General features: G+C 40.0%; 1 protein-coding gene across 1 annotated transcript in view; it reads right to left on the bottom strand.

Moving 5' to 3' along the window:
• The window catches only part of ITPRID1 (ITPR interacting domain containing 1), a 201,224-nt gene extending 189,044 nt beyond the window's left edge, over positions 1-12,180 (bottom strand). Inside the window, 1 exon segment of the mRNA XM_060304947.1 lies at positions 11,861-12,180. The gene's annotated coding sequence lies outside the window, so the exon portion shown is untranslated.
• Between the last annotated feature and the right edge of the window lie 2,848 nt (positions 12,181-15,028).

Below are 15,028 nucleotides of genomic sequence, written 5' to 3' on the forward strand. Positions count from 1 at the left end.
ATACAGCTCTTACAACTCAACAATAAAAAGACAACCCAATCAAAAATGGGCAAAGGCTCTGAATAGACATTGCTCCAAAGAAGAGATACAAATGTCCAATAAACACTTAAAAAGACACTCAACATTATTAGCCATTAAGGAAATACAACAGAAAACTACAATGATGTTCTACTTTGTACCTGTTTAGGTGGCTATAATTAAAACAACAGGCAAGAGAAAGTGTTGACAAGGATGTGAAGGAATTGAAACTCTCATATTCTGCTGATAGGAATGTGAAATGGTACAGGCACTTTGCAAAGCAGCTTGACAGTTTCTCAAAAATTTAAACATAGAGTCACCCTAATAGCCAATAATTCCACTCCTTAGGTATATACCCAAGAGAAATGAAAATATATGTCCAAACGAAACTTGCACATGAAGGTTCATAGCATCATTATTCATAATGGCCCTAAAGCAGACACAATTCAAATATTCATCAACAGTAAGGTAACTGTATGGAATAAACAAGATGTGGTATATCCAAACAACGGAATATTACTCAGCAACAAAAGGAATGAAGTACTTATACAAGCTACAACATGGATAAACCTTGAAAGCATTTTGCTAGATGAAAGACACCAGTGACAAAAGGCCATGTATTGTAAGATTCCATTTTTGTGAAATGTCTAGAATAGGAAAATCCATAGGGGTAGAGAGTAGGTTCCTGGTTGCCAGGGGCCAGGAGGAAAGGGGAATGAGGCGTGACTGCTAATGTGAATGGAGTTTCCCTTGGACCATGAACATGTTTTAAAACAGATTGTAGTGTTGGATGCACAAATCCATGAATATGCTAAAAAATCACTATACTATTCACCTTAAATGGGTGAATTTTATGGTATGTAAAATATATCTCAATAAAGCTTTAATAAATAAATACAGGATTTTGAGTGCGAAAGTTTATGATCCAAGGCAAAGCTGGGTTTTCACAAAGTGAAAGCACTGAAATATAGTTCCAAATTTAAATTATTATTTTTAAAATATTATTTGGTGATATATTTCAACTCACCAAGGAAGAGATCAAAAAAGGGGAACTTGGCAAGACTATAGCTACCTATCCAATATCAATTTTCCCTCTCTAATTTACTAATAGAATCCCAATTGTGTTAAAGTTGGCATTGTCTCCACCTAGAAGCCACAAGTCTCCCGGGCAGCTGGGCAGACACAGGTACATGACCAATGACATGTAGGCAGAGTGTGCTGGTTGTTTCTGTGAAAGTATTGCTCTCCTGATATATGCACAGTCTTCTTTCTTCTTAGAACCCTTCTTCCTATTTCTTGTCCCTAATGCAGTCATCTTGCTAGCAACAGGAAAAAGACCACAGTCCAGGGATGGCACAAGTGGGTAGCCAGTGATATTATGAAGTTGCTGTTCCACCCCTGATTGCCCTACCTTTAGACTTCTGGCTACATGAAAGAAATCAAATAGCTATCTTGTTTAAGCAACTGTTACATGTTGCTGAATTCAATCTCTAGCCAACAAAGGCTATGAAGTACTGGGTTTAAACATTGCAACCAGTTAAGTTAGAAATAAGTCTAAAGAACATCTAAAAATCTGGCTAAAAAACAATGAAAATATCAAACATTATTCTTCAAAGAAAAAATATAAAGAAAGAGCGAATAATGTAATGCATGATTACATATTTCCTTCTAGAGTCATGACCATGTTCTAACATAGATTGTGGCGATGGGTGTACAACTTGTGAATATACTAAAACCCAATACACTGCATAATAAAGTATATTATATTCTAGATCTAAATATCAAATATTAATATAGGTCAGGTAACAGGGGTGTGATTAAGTATAAGAAAAGGGCAAGTTGGGAATTAATAACTACTTCTCTTAAATAATGGAATATTAAAGATATCATTCCAACTTGAATCTTATCATAAGAGAAACATAGGTTAAAATATCTTTTCAACAAACATAGTTAACTACTAGTAGAAATTTAAAAAGAGGAGGGGCTTCCCTGGTGGCGCAGTGGTTGAAAGTCCGCCTGCCGATACAGGGGACATGGGTTCGTGCCCCGGTCCGGGAAGATCCCACATGCCGCGGAGCGGCTAGGCCCGTGAGCCATGGCCGCTGGGCCTGCGCGTCCGGAGCCTGTGCTCCACAGTGGGAGAGGCCACAACAGTGAGAGGCCCGCATACCGCAAAAAAAAAAAAAAATTCCTTTTGGTTGTTATTATAGATACACCAAATTTCACCTTCCTGGTAAAGACACTGCTGAATTCATCTGCATGGCTGTTAGCATTACTAACACTGTGTTGGGCCCTTAAAGTTTTTCCTGTCCTTCTGCTGACCCTATCCAGGTCTATACTGTACAGCAAATTACCTCTCTGTCATCCAGGGCTTTGTAGTTAATAGATATTGTTTAATAATCATTAGGATCAGGCAGCCTCTATGCTCTGTTAGTCATCCACAAGACTAGTTACCCATTCATAAATCTTGCCTCAGGAATGCATGTCTTGTTTCCAAGTACCTAGGCCCAGGCCCTAGGTTAACTATAAAATTGTCCTAATGGCCCCTCAGTACTGCAGAGTGCAGCTGCGAATGCTTCTGGATTGTGGTCCACCTGATCCAGATCCCACCCTATGAGTAAGTTACCCTATAATCAACTGATCCATTGATTATGTAGAGCTGTCTGTCTTATTTTTGGTCTCAAAATGCCTGCTCAGTTTGGTGGGTGCTTTTCATTCCCTCGTTCTCCAACATCATTTAGTATTAAAAATACCAAGGATTGTTTTCTAAAAACATGTTCAACATTTTAACTGACAAAAATGTCATTAAAAGTGAAAAATTTGAAAAGCATTTTGGGAAACACAATGAAAAAATAAATAAGAGTTAGGATGATTTTCACATCTTCCTCAGCAGGGGACAGAAGTGAACAGTTGATCTACAAATCTGCTTATATTGATGCCGTTAGACTTGCAAAGACATCATTGTTAAGAGCAAATAGTGTGAGATAAAATAAACAGAAGTAAAAGCTGGAGGAAAAAGAAAGTATTAAGGGAGAACCAAGAACATCTGGATAGAGAGGTTCAAGGAGCAAAAGTCTGAGGAGTAGGAGAGAAAAGGGTGTCGAGTGTGAAAGCCATATTCCACACTCTATACACTACAAAGGTTGGGCAAAATCCAACTAATAATAAAGCCAAAGAAATGACATGTGGTTAATCAAACTCCAAGAATGGCATAAATGATACCTAGACAAATATAGAGAAGGAAAAACGTAGATGGCTATAGTCGCTCCTCTCCAACTAGAGAGGAACTAGAATTTGATGTCTGGAATGAAGAGCTCTGTGGGATATCACCGAGGATGCAAAGATAACCTGGGTCGCACAGCCAGACCAGCCTGGAAAGAGCACATTGTTTTTGTCTCCACCCTCTCCCATTTCTTGGTGGATACATGAGCATTGCCTCAGATACCTCCACACTGGTTCTGAGGATGGGTCCTTCTGGCAAGTCCATGCATGAGTCATACCTATTTCCTCCCGCTCAAGCAGCAGTGGGATGTCTGCTGTGACTGGGCCTCAAAGCTCCTCAAGTGAGGTGTCCCTCAAAGCCTCCCCCAGCTCATCATCAAGCCCATGATTCGTGCCATCACTCAGACCAAGTGTGAACAGTGCCCTACAGCTCCTTGTGCCACATGTGATACACGGGCTGCAACACAATGCTGACTTCTGCTTGCAGCATCTTAATGCCCCTGGTTCCACTTTTGACTTGTTTTTATTGCACTGCTCTTCTTGGGACTTAGGCAGAAGTCACGAGGCTTGGGCTACAGTACATCCCGTGTGATGGACACCACACTGCAGCCAGAGTTAGCCCTTGGACAATAATCTCAAACCTACCCCCAACATCTCTCCTCCGTTGGTGTAAACTCCTCCTGGGAGGACCCCTGCACAGACCCTCCTGGTAAGTCTCTGAATAGTAATGACTTGTGGATTTCAACTTCTCTGTGCCAGCACCGGATTTTACATGAGTTTTCTTAGTCAATCAATGATTCTTTGGGATGGAAATCACCCCCCACATTACACTTGAGGAAAACTGAGGCTCAGAGAATTAAATGCCTCACGCAACATTTGTCAGCCAGTTTATTAGAGTCAAGATTTATGCTCGAGTGTTCTGCTCTCCAAGAATAAAACTCTTCACAGGTAGACAAAATTTGTTCCGGGGTAATGCAGCTCAGACAGGGGTTCCCATGTACTTGGGGCAAGATTCAGGGCTCTCTCTTGCCTAGGTTTAAAGCCACTACATTCCCTTAAATTGAATATCCAAGGAAGAGGACATGATAAAATAATTTATTCTGCCTCAAAGCTTATGGAATCCCCTAACAGCTATTGATTCCCACAAACTAGTCTCAATCACGTTAGATAGGAGAGGTAACATGGCTTCAGGCTAACAAAAATTTTGTATGAAGTAAAAAGAAATGGTGTTTTTCAAGGCTGAAAATCCCAAAGATCTGCATTAACACAGTGCATGCATACCTGCAATATGTACTTTAACAGAGTAATCGTGTACAATCGTAACAGAAATGTTTCTTTAAATATTTCAGTTTTACAAGACAATTAGTGACAAAGAACAGAGCCATAGGAAATTAGGTGTCATTGTTTGATGCTGCCGTATGGAGTGGAAACGTTGTAAATTTTAATTCCAAGACCCAAATGATTCTAAGTAAGACAGCAGAGAACAGTCATTCTACCTGATGTTCGGAAGCAACTAGACAATTGTAGGAGTGTATCTGAGTTTGTAAGAAACTGAAAATGACAATCAAAGCACATGCAAATGTTTGTCTTATATGTATAGGGGGAAAAAAGCTGGCTGTGCAGATTCTAGGTATAAACTGGCAGGGCTGGACATAGGGAAATAATAAAATCAATCTATCGTGTTCCCTTCCCTGGGCTCTCTTTCCTTCCCAGCCCCGATGCCCATGATATTCTCACTCAGGAGGTTCTGCTCTTAGCTGTTCACAAAGCCCTGACTAAAATGTCTTTCAGGAACATATCTCAATATGTTGAATTCTAGGTACTTTTAGAGGCAATGTGGGAACCAGTTTGCACCCCTATATTCACACATCAATTTTTTTCTTCCTTTTACTAGTTCATTTATTCTGTTTCTTTGGATTTACTTTTAGTTCATTTGTTTACAACATTTCTTAACTTCTAACGTAAATATTCAATTCTGTATCAAAATGAGTCATGACAGAAAACAATCCATTCAAATGAGTCAGCTGACAAGAGCTTAATAAAGGAATTATGTGTAAGTTGTGGACAGAGTTAAGGAGTCTATTTCACAGAGTGAAGTCTGAAGTTCATCTATATGTCTGTTTATCCTACAGCAGCATGCTTTGGGGAAGCTTTAAATCCAATTTCCCATTCTCAGTCTTCCATGTTATTCTGATCTCATAGCTTTGTTCCAACTTATTTTTACCTATCCTACACCCCACTTGGTGATTATTGTTATTGTTTTGCTTTTACAGTCATTTTTTCTTTAGGTTTACCTCTTTTGTTTCTCATGATTTCATTCTTCTTCTGGATCTCTCTGGGTGCAATTTCCTTCTTTTTAAAGTCCAGTATTCCTTTCCTTGTGTGGCAAACTGAGCCATTTACTAAAATTATTATTATTTTGTCCTCACTCTGGAATGATAGCTTTCATGTTGATTACTCAGCACTGAGTTTCCTCACCATGTTTTGGGTACACTTGGGATTCCTCACTGCAGTGGTGCAGGCATAGGATCTCAAGTTTTTGAGGATGTTTTCCTTCTCTCTCAGAGCAAACTTTTTTGTGCTTCACCGGACTAGCACATGGAGATTTTCCAGATGATGAAGACTTTGATGCTGGAAGCTTTATATGTGGAGCTCTGGTCTTTCTTCCCTGCCCTGGATGTGCTGTAGCCCTATGTAGACATTCAAACTCCAGTCTCCCGGGCTTCCCTGGTGGCGCAGTGGTTGGGAGTCCGTTGAGAGGCCCGCATACCGCAAAAAAATCCCAAAAAACCCAAAAAAACCTCCAGTCTCCCACCTCAATATCCTCTATTACAAAAAAATCCATGGGTTGCTCCAGTTCAGCTTCTCTTTTATACTCACGCTTTGTTTCTCTTTTCATTTTTACTACCTCCCTTTTTCATTCAGTAACTTGCACGTTCATTAATGTTCATTGCCATATAGTATTTCATTATATGAATATGCCACATTTTATTTATCTAGTCTCCTCTTAATGGACATTTTGGCTCAAAATTATGTCCTTTTGGACATGTGCTCTGTGTACATATATAAAAGTTTCTCTAGAATATACACTGAGAATTGAAACTACTGGCTCATAAAGTATGCACATCCTCATCCTTACTGGATTTTGTTGTTTTGTCTTTCAAAATAGTTGTGCAAGTTGACAATCCTATGAGCAGTATGTGAGAGTTTCTTTAATCCTACATCCTTGCCAATAGTTTGTATCCTCAGTTTTTTTTTGACTTTTTGCCAGTTTGACAGGTATGAAATCTATGTTCTTATTTGCATTTATCCTGATAACTCAAGAGGTTGAGCATCTTTTCCCTTGTTTCTCTGCTCTTTCATTTCTTTACTCATTGTTCTACTTTTAAATTTTCTTCTTATTGATTTGTAAATGTCATATATGCTGGATGCTAATGCTGTATTGGTTATACAAGTTAGCAATATCTCTCCAGTCTGTGGGTTATCTTCTCAGAATTTCTTTTTTTTTTTTTTTTTTTTGCTTTTTGATGAAAAGAAAAATTCAATTTTTTTTTTTTTTTTTTTTTTTTGCGGTACGCAGGCCTCTCACTGCTGTGGCCTCTCCCGTTGTGGAGCACAGGCTCCAGACATGCAGGCTCAGTGGCCATGGCTCATGGTCCCAGCTGCTCTGCGGCATGTGGGATCTTCCCGGACGAGGGCACGAACCCATGTCCCCTGCATTGGCAGGCGGACTCTCAACCACTGCGCCACCAAAGAAGCCCCAAAAATTCAATTTTAATGTTGTTAAAATTGTCTCTTTTCCTTCCGGTCTTGCATTGTTTTGAGGATTGATTAAGAATTTTTTTCCTACTCCAACTTCATAAAACGTCATCCTATATTTTCTTCTAAATGTTTAACATTTTGCTTCTTGCATTTAATTTCTAAAACCATCTTTATGTTTGATATGAGGAAGGAATCCAATTTTATCTTTTACTCTATAGGTAATCAACAGACTCTTCTTGGTAAGAATTAGGATTGATTTTTGTGAATGGCCCATTGAGGAATAATGGGCTTACATTGGGTAACCCTCAGCAATTTGTTACAAGCAGCAAGATTTGGAGCAAAAGCTTTTTAAAGATTACTTTAAAACTACTCAAGTTTAGGGCTTCCCTGGTGGTGCAGTGGTTGAGAGTCCGCCTGCCGATGCAGGGGACACGGGTTCGTGCCCCGGTCCGGGAGGATCTCACATGCCGCGGAGCGGCTGGGCCCGTGAGCCATGGCCGCTGGGAGAGGCCGCAACAGTGAGAGGCCAGCGTACCGCAAAAACAAACAAACAAACAAACAAAAAAACTACTCAAGTTTTGCTCTACTATTGAGCCTTTGTCTGAACTTCTTTCCGTAAGACAAAGAGATAAGTAGTCTTTCACTCTGCAACACAACACTGAATTTTTTCTACTTTAGCAATTATTTCTTTTTCCCGGGAATATCTGTGTCCCCATCTATTTCCTCCACTAACCTGTGGGGCCTTGAGGTTTGGTCCAGTGCCTTCTGATCTTTGCATCCCTGGTGCCTGATATGTAATAGACACCAAACGTTTGGCAGATTAATGAATTAATGAGCATTTTTGGATCACTCAGAGGGGAGTTTGGACGAGCCCCAGCCAGCTTGCTTAATACTGGATGGAATCCTGTTTACTCTTCTCATTCCTATGTCTAAAAATTGGGGAAGAGAAAGATATTCTAAGCTATGCAATAATTAGTTCTAGAAGTGTCTTGTCCTAGGCTTTTGTGGATTAATTTGGGAAGCAACACAATGCCCCATTTACTTTCATTTTACTTTTAAAGAGAGGCAAAGAAACATCATGCATACAAAAAGCTGCATTAGGCTGACCCCAGCTCTAAGTGGTTAAAGAGTTACAATCCAATCCCGTGCACGTGATTCTGATCTTTTTTCATTTGTCTTATCTCAATAATTATTTGTTTCATACCTCAGTTTTTTTACCTGCCTTAACACATTTGAACTCTGTAAAATTTTCCTTTGCACATGAATTAGTGTGAAATTTATTACCATATTCTTTCCACTTATTAAAAGGGATGTACTTTACAAATATGACTGTAGTGCAAATTTATTATTTACATCCAGAGCCCTAGCCTTCATAACTACTTAATATGGATAAGGTGTTTCGTTTTCCGATGGAGTCCAGCTGCATCACTGGCATCAAACTTGTAATTGCCTCTTTGGGATTTAAAACCATTATAGTTGTGCTTTTATGTTCTCTTTTGTTTTGCTTGAATCACTTTTTCAGGTCTATGAAGTACAGCTGGCACAATAAAGGTTTGATCAATGCATAACCAATGCAGTGTATATTTCTTCCAGAAATATAAAACCCAGGTGAAAAATGTTAATCTATGAAAATTATCTCTGTCAGCTACTTATTCTTGGAATTTAAATGGGTTTCAATCTTGAGGTAAGATCTGAGCTTGGATTTCTATGTTAAAGTTTCTGAGTTTGCCAATGTTGTACACTGATGTGTATGTTAGGGGCTGCAAGATATAGAACTTCTATTATTGAAAAACAGATCATTTTATTGTCTCTAAAATACTCTACATTTATTTATTGATATTAACATCTTTATTGGAATATAATTGCTTTACAATGGTGTGTTAATTTCTGCTATATAACAAAGTGAATCAGCTATACATATATCCCCATATCCCCTCCCTCTTGCATCTCCCTCCCACCCTCCCTATCCCACCCCTCTAGGTGGTCGCAAAGCACCGAGCTGATCTCCCTGTGCTATGCAGCTGCTTCCCACTAGCTATCTATTTTACATTTGGTAGTATATATATGTCCATGCCACTCTCTCACTTCGTCCCAGCTTACACTTCCCCCTCCCCATGTCCTCAAATCCATTCACTATGTCTGCGTCTTTATTCCTGTCCTGCCCTAGGTTCTTCAGAACCATTTTTTTTTTTTAGATTCCATATATATGTGTTAGCATACAGTATTTGTTTTTCTCTTTCTGACTTACTTCACTCTGTATGACAGTCTCTAGGTCCATCCACCTCACTACAAATAACTCAATTTCGTTTCTTTTTATGGCTGAGTACTATTCCATTGTATATATGTGCCATGTCTTCTTTATCCATTCATCTGTCGATGGACACTTAGGTTGTTTCCATGTCCTGGCTACTGTAAATAGAGCTGCAATGAACATTGTGGTATATGACTCTTTTTGAATTATGGTTTTCTCAGGGTATATGCCCAGTAGTGGCATTGCTGGGTCATATGGTAGTTCTATTTGTAGTTTTTTAAGGAACCTCCATATTGTTCTCCATAGTGGCTGTATCAATTTACATTCCCACCAACAGTGTAAGAGGGTTCCCTTTTCTCCACACCCTCTCCAGCATTTATTGTTTCTAGATTTTTTGATGATGGCCATTCTGACTGGTGTGAGGTGATATGTCATTCTAGTTTTGATTTGCATTTCTCTAATGATTAGTGATGTTGAGCATCCTTTCATGTGTTTGTTGGCAATCTGCAAAATACTCTATATTTAGACTGGTTAAATAATGTACACTTGGATTGTCTTAAATATTCTCTTGATTAGAAAATGGGGACAATGAAATGAAATAGTTTGTTTTTAATTTTTTTAGGGGGACAAATTATCACAAACCCAAATTTTTAAAAATATAAACATTATGGTTATAAAGAAATATATTTCAAAACCCTGGCAATTTAAAACTGACTACTAGCATTTTTTTTCTTTTTTGGAGACAAAGTTCCGAGAATGACTAGTTTCACTTGAAGGTGATATTATGATTTCAAAACGGTGTGATTGTCTCTAATTTCTAAGTGCAAGCAGGGTTAATCATGGACAGATGTTCACCATCATCTCTAAATTTCTTTGTTCTTGTCCATTAAAATTAGCTATATTTTGAAGGAAACACAAAGCTGTGTCCATGGCTCCTCCTTGGAAAAAAAAACTCTTTATACTTTATATGGAAAATATGGCAGCGATAGCCACTGCCTCAAAAGATCTGGATCCACCCTTTCTACCACTTGGGATCAACCTGGACTGTAACACAGATGTGTCTGTGTTGTCCCCAGACTTTCCTGCCTATGCATTTTCTCCCCCTGCAGGGCACGAGTGTTTACCTGGATTCTTTGCTGACCCTTGTAAAGAATTGATATTAGTCAATTCCTCAGAAGTATAAATTAAAATCACCTTCTATCTTTTCCCTGACATCTTAAGTCTAGAATTTGTTATTGTGGAATGAAGTGCTTTATCCCTAGATAAGTACATTCAAGCAGGAGCCCCAGAGAGCAGGGAGAGTGAGGCCATTCCAGTTTCCACAACATTTAGGCAGCCATGAGGTCTGCCTGGTGGCCGGACTGGGACTAGGGGAAGGACAATGGGGCACTAGACTTGGGTGTCAAATTTAAGGTAGCACACACACACACACACACACACACACAAAAACCTCTCAGTAATCAGTAATCAAGGAAAATATTTTAGTACCAAATTTAAGAAATAAATTTTTGGTATTTTGTTCATTCTGGATGATGATGTTTCACCTTTTAAAATTGAGAGTGAGGTGAATGATTCATCCTAGAACTGGTCTTTCTTGGTCATTCTATTCCAAACGTCATCTACAGAAACTATTTCTGCCTAGTATCTGCCTGATACCTTGGGCATGAGGGATAGTCTGAACTAAGCTCTCCCCGTGGAAGGTAGATAATCAGCTCATTACATGGACTCTGAGAAGAGTGTTCATTGTCACAGCATGCCTAGCACAAAAAATAATAAATGTTCAATAAATATTTTGAAATAGAATTGAATGAGTGCGTCAGTACATATTTGGTATTATTAGTGCACCAATGAAGAGGAGTCTATTTAAATGTGCTCATTAAATGAAGGCTATTTCCGCGTGTGTCGGTTACCCCTCTGGAAAGCAGCTTAAGTAACAATAAACCTTAATACAGAATGCTCTGTTTTAAGTCACCACAATATAAATTAGACATGCAGCTGGTTGCATAAATATAATACATTTTTTTTAAAAAAAGGTCTTCAATTTCTTATGCAAGGCAAATATAATAAGCAAGTTATTTTAGTAACCATATTCCTATTTAATCTTGGGATGAACTGGCATAATTCTACTTTTTTGGTGAGAAAAGGCACTTTTTTGATGGCAAATTAAATTGCAGGCCTATTGATTTTTAAACCTACGGAATTACAGGAACTTAGCTTTGGGATACCTTAGTCAACCAAAATCAGGTCCATTTTCCTCTGTGCCTTGAAAAATATGTCAAATCTTATTGTATTGAATATTAAGGAGGTAATGTCTGTGTCAGTTAAGTAGTTCACTAGAGCACAGACATATTTGTTACAGATAGCCATTCAAGTCCCATTCTCTATAATAAAGAGTATCAGATCATTTAAAATGGTGAAAAACCCAAGAATCACTTACATAGCATCTGCTTAAACTTCCAAGGTTTTACATATTTAAGTATGCACAGGTCTGGTGCTCTTAGAATTCAGTTTAAATAAAATAGCTAAAACACATGGTGAAGACCCAGTCAGGAAGAGTTGGGAATTATATCACTTCCTTTCTTACCTGTGCCTAGAACTTTCACCCACCTCTCTGTGCCATGCTGGAGTTTGACCAAATAACCCTTTAGAAAGAGGCAGTCTTCTTTGATTTTATTTGTGGTTCAGTCGAGAACATTCAGAATCATTGAGCAGAGATGAATATGAAGGGAGGACCAGGCGGAGGTGCTGAGGCAGGTAGAGGCAGCGGGAGCATTTCCAGCTGAGACACAGACCTGGGGTGCAGCGTCACAGCCTTTGGAGTCTGGTCAGAATCACAAAAATGTGTGGGGACTGAAGTGGGCTGAAAAGGCGGGGGAAGCACGATCATGTAAGGTCTAAGTTTTCATCTTGTTCTGAAAAATATGGAGCTACCGAAAGATTTTAAACAGAGGGGTGACATATACGACTAGATTTGCATTTTGTAAGGATCCTTTTAGGGGCAGGAGGCGTTTGGATTGGAGCAGGGACAGGACTGGAAGCCAGCGGGGAGGCAGACACTGGTACAGTGAAGGTTATGATAATTTGACAGCTGAGGGCGGTTTGAACTAAGATAGAGGCTCTGAGGACGGAAAAGAGAACACAGAGCACATTTTGGCTTAGAGTCTGTAAATACTTTCACTAAAAATACCTTTTGCTGTTTGCAAGCTCCAAAGGAAGTAAGCTAAACAAGAGATGCAAATGATCAGATTCTGGTAAACTCTCTGGAAAATTTCACTAAGAATTTGAAGCAGTTCACCTCAGATCCTCTGGGGTATAGATAATCCTAAGTAGAAACAGAAATGTGGGCAGTCTAGGTATAGTCAGGCCCTAATGAATAAGCACATTGGTCATTATTCACTGCAGCGAGGCTACGTCTGTGCTCTGGCCACCAACTTAAAACTTTGCTCTGCTGGTGGATCCACAACGTATTCCACTGGATAAAAAGAATTTTTTTAATCTTTTTTGACTATTTCAAGTTACTATTTATTTAACACAGATTTACGTATTTAGGTTTGGAAAAGTGTTACTTTGTGGAATGTAGTAATAATTACATTAAAAAGCTTTTACACCCATGCACACGAATGTAGTGCCAGGCACGTTCTGCGCGTGTTTTACGTGATGGTTGAAGGTTTTCAGCCTATTGGTGTTTCAACTGATCATCTCAAAAATATCCAGGATCCTGATGATCTTGCCATGGGGCCAGCAAAGAGAAACCCCATGGCTACATTCATTCATTTAACAAGAGCCCGTTGAGAGTCTTAGCAGCTAGAGGCTCTAGCTTAGCTGCTAGAGCTGAATGGCTCCCAAAGGCTTCATCGGTGGGTGGCCCCTTTCTTTCTCACACTCCCTCCTCCCCCAAAACACAGTGGTCCCCAGGGGAGGTAGCTCTTCTTTGTTAGTGGACATACACTCTCCCTGTGCCAACAGGCAGCCGAGCTCTGTTTCCAAAACTCTCCCTTGCATCAGGCACAATCATAATAATGATAATATATATAACATATATCATAATAATGATATATGTGTATTATATGTAATATACATATATATCATTGAGCACCATAGATATTAGGTCCTTGCGTATGTATCAAATGATTGGCAGGCCATATATATTTTTATGTCATGGAAACCATAGCCCAGGTACCTGTATCACATCCTTTGGTTCATGTTTGATCAGTGACAGCTCACCTGATTTTGGACTCACTCACCTTAAGGAGTGCCACGTGTCTCCATCTTCTGTCCCAGAGCCTTCTCCACTCTGTGAGAGAGTGCATCACCCTCAGAGGCAACCCTCAACCTACGTGGGATGGGAGCCAGTGGGTAAAGGAGGCAGCCTTTCCAGATACTTCTGGACACTTCTGGGAGAGCACTCTGTACCCTTCTGAGGAGGTCTCACTGGAATCAGGACCCTGTAGTCCTCAGCAGCCCCTCCATAACATACCCTTGGATTGGCTTTTCCTTGTTCCTGTCACACACACCCCCGACCCTCACTCCTGCTTTCTGTGATCACACTCCCCAGGTAAACAGCTGTACCCAAGTCCTTATCTTGGACTTTGTTTTTGGAGTAATTCCAACTAAAACAAAAGCAATGTCTGGCACACAGTAGGTCCTTAACAAATGTAATCTCTTGACCCCTTCTTCCCATGGTAAAAATGAGAACTCAGAGGCTCAGGGGCACTGAGTAACTTGCTGGAGACGACACAGCCTGAAACCAGCAGAGAATTCAAGTCAAAGCTTCTTCCTCGTGGTTTCTGTCTTAGAAGCTGGCTTTTGCTCTGTCCAGAGCAAACCAATGAGGACCCCTAGTGGCATGAACAGGATGGACATACAGCAACCAAAGGCCATGCCTTTAAACAGCCTGACACCATTCAGAAAAGAGGTGTGAAGTCGGAATCCGCACCAGGATTCCTGGGAGAAGTTCAGCCTAACGGGTTACACACAGGCTTCAAACCATCAAGGGTGGTTCCACAACCATGGGAGCTGCCCCAAAGATGACATGTCTCTTTCCTGTACGGGAAAAATGAGCATTGTATTCCCAGGTTTCCAAAGAAGGTTTCTCTCTCTGGATCTTAAACCTCCTTTTACTGGGTTGGATAATTTCTAACCTTTCCTGTACTGGCTAATTACTTTATTCATCTATTTCTGAAGTAAGGGAAACTCCTATCCCCCAGATGGAGCATCAGTGAGAGAGGGAGAGAGCAGGGGACAGGGTCTACATCAATACTGGGGCTTTAGTTGGGCTTTAGTGGAGGATGCACCCCTCCTCATGTTGGAGCGTTTTCTCACCAGGCTGGGCACAGATGCCTACCAGCCTCCTACACTGCAGCGAATCTGAGGAGCAGAAGTCTTATTCCTGCTCCTTTCTGAAGCCCTTGCAGCCTACAAGCATTCATTCCAGAGATGTCTGGTGGGTGTCTGTCTTTTTTTTTTTTTTAACATCTTTATTGGAGTATAATTGCTTTACAATGGTGTATTAGTTTCTGCTTTATAACAAAGTGAATCAGTTATACATATACATATGTTCCCATATCTCTTCCCTCTTGCATCTCCCTCCCACCCCCCCATCCCACCCCTCTAGGTGGTCACAAACCACCAAGCTGATCTCCCTGTGCTATGCGGCTGCTTCCCATAGCTATCTATTTTATGTCTGTCTTTGACATGTTCATGCACTTCAGCTCCCATGAAGCCAACCAGACTGTTCCACATTCTATTCTAACAAGGTTTCTTTACTGGGCATGC

Source organism: Globicephala melas, chromosome 9 (genome assembly GCF_963455315.2).
Source record: "Globicephala melas chromosome 9, mGloMel1.2, whole genome shotgun sequence".
In the NCBI taxonomy this organism is placed as follows: Eukaryota; Metazoa; Chordata; class Mammalia; order Artiodactyla; family Delphinidae; genus Globicephala; species Globicephala melas.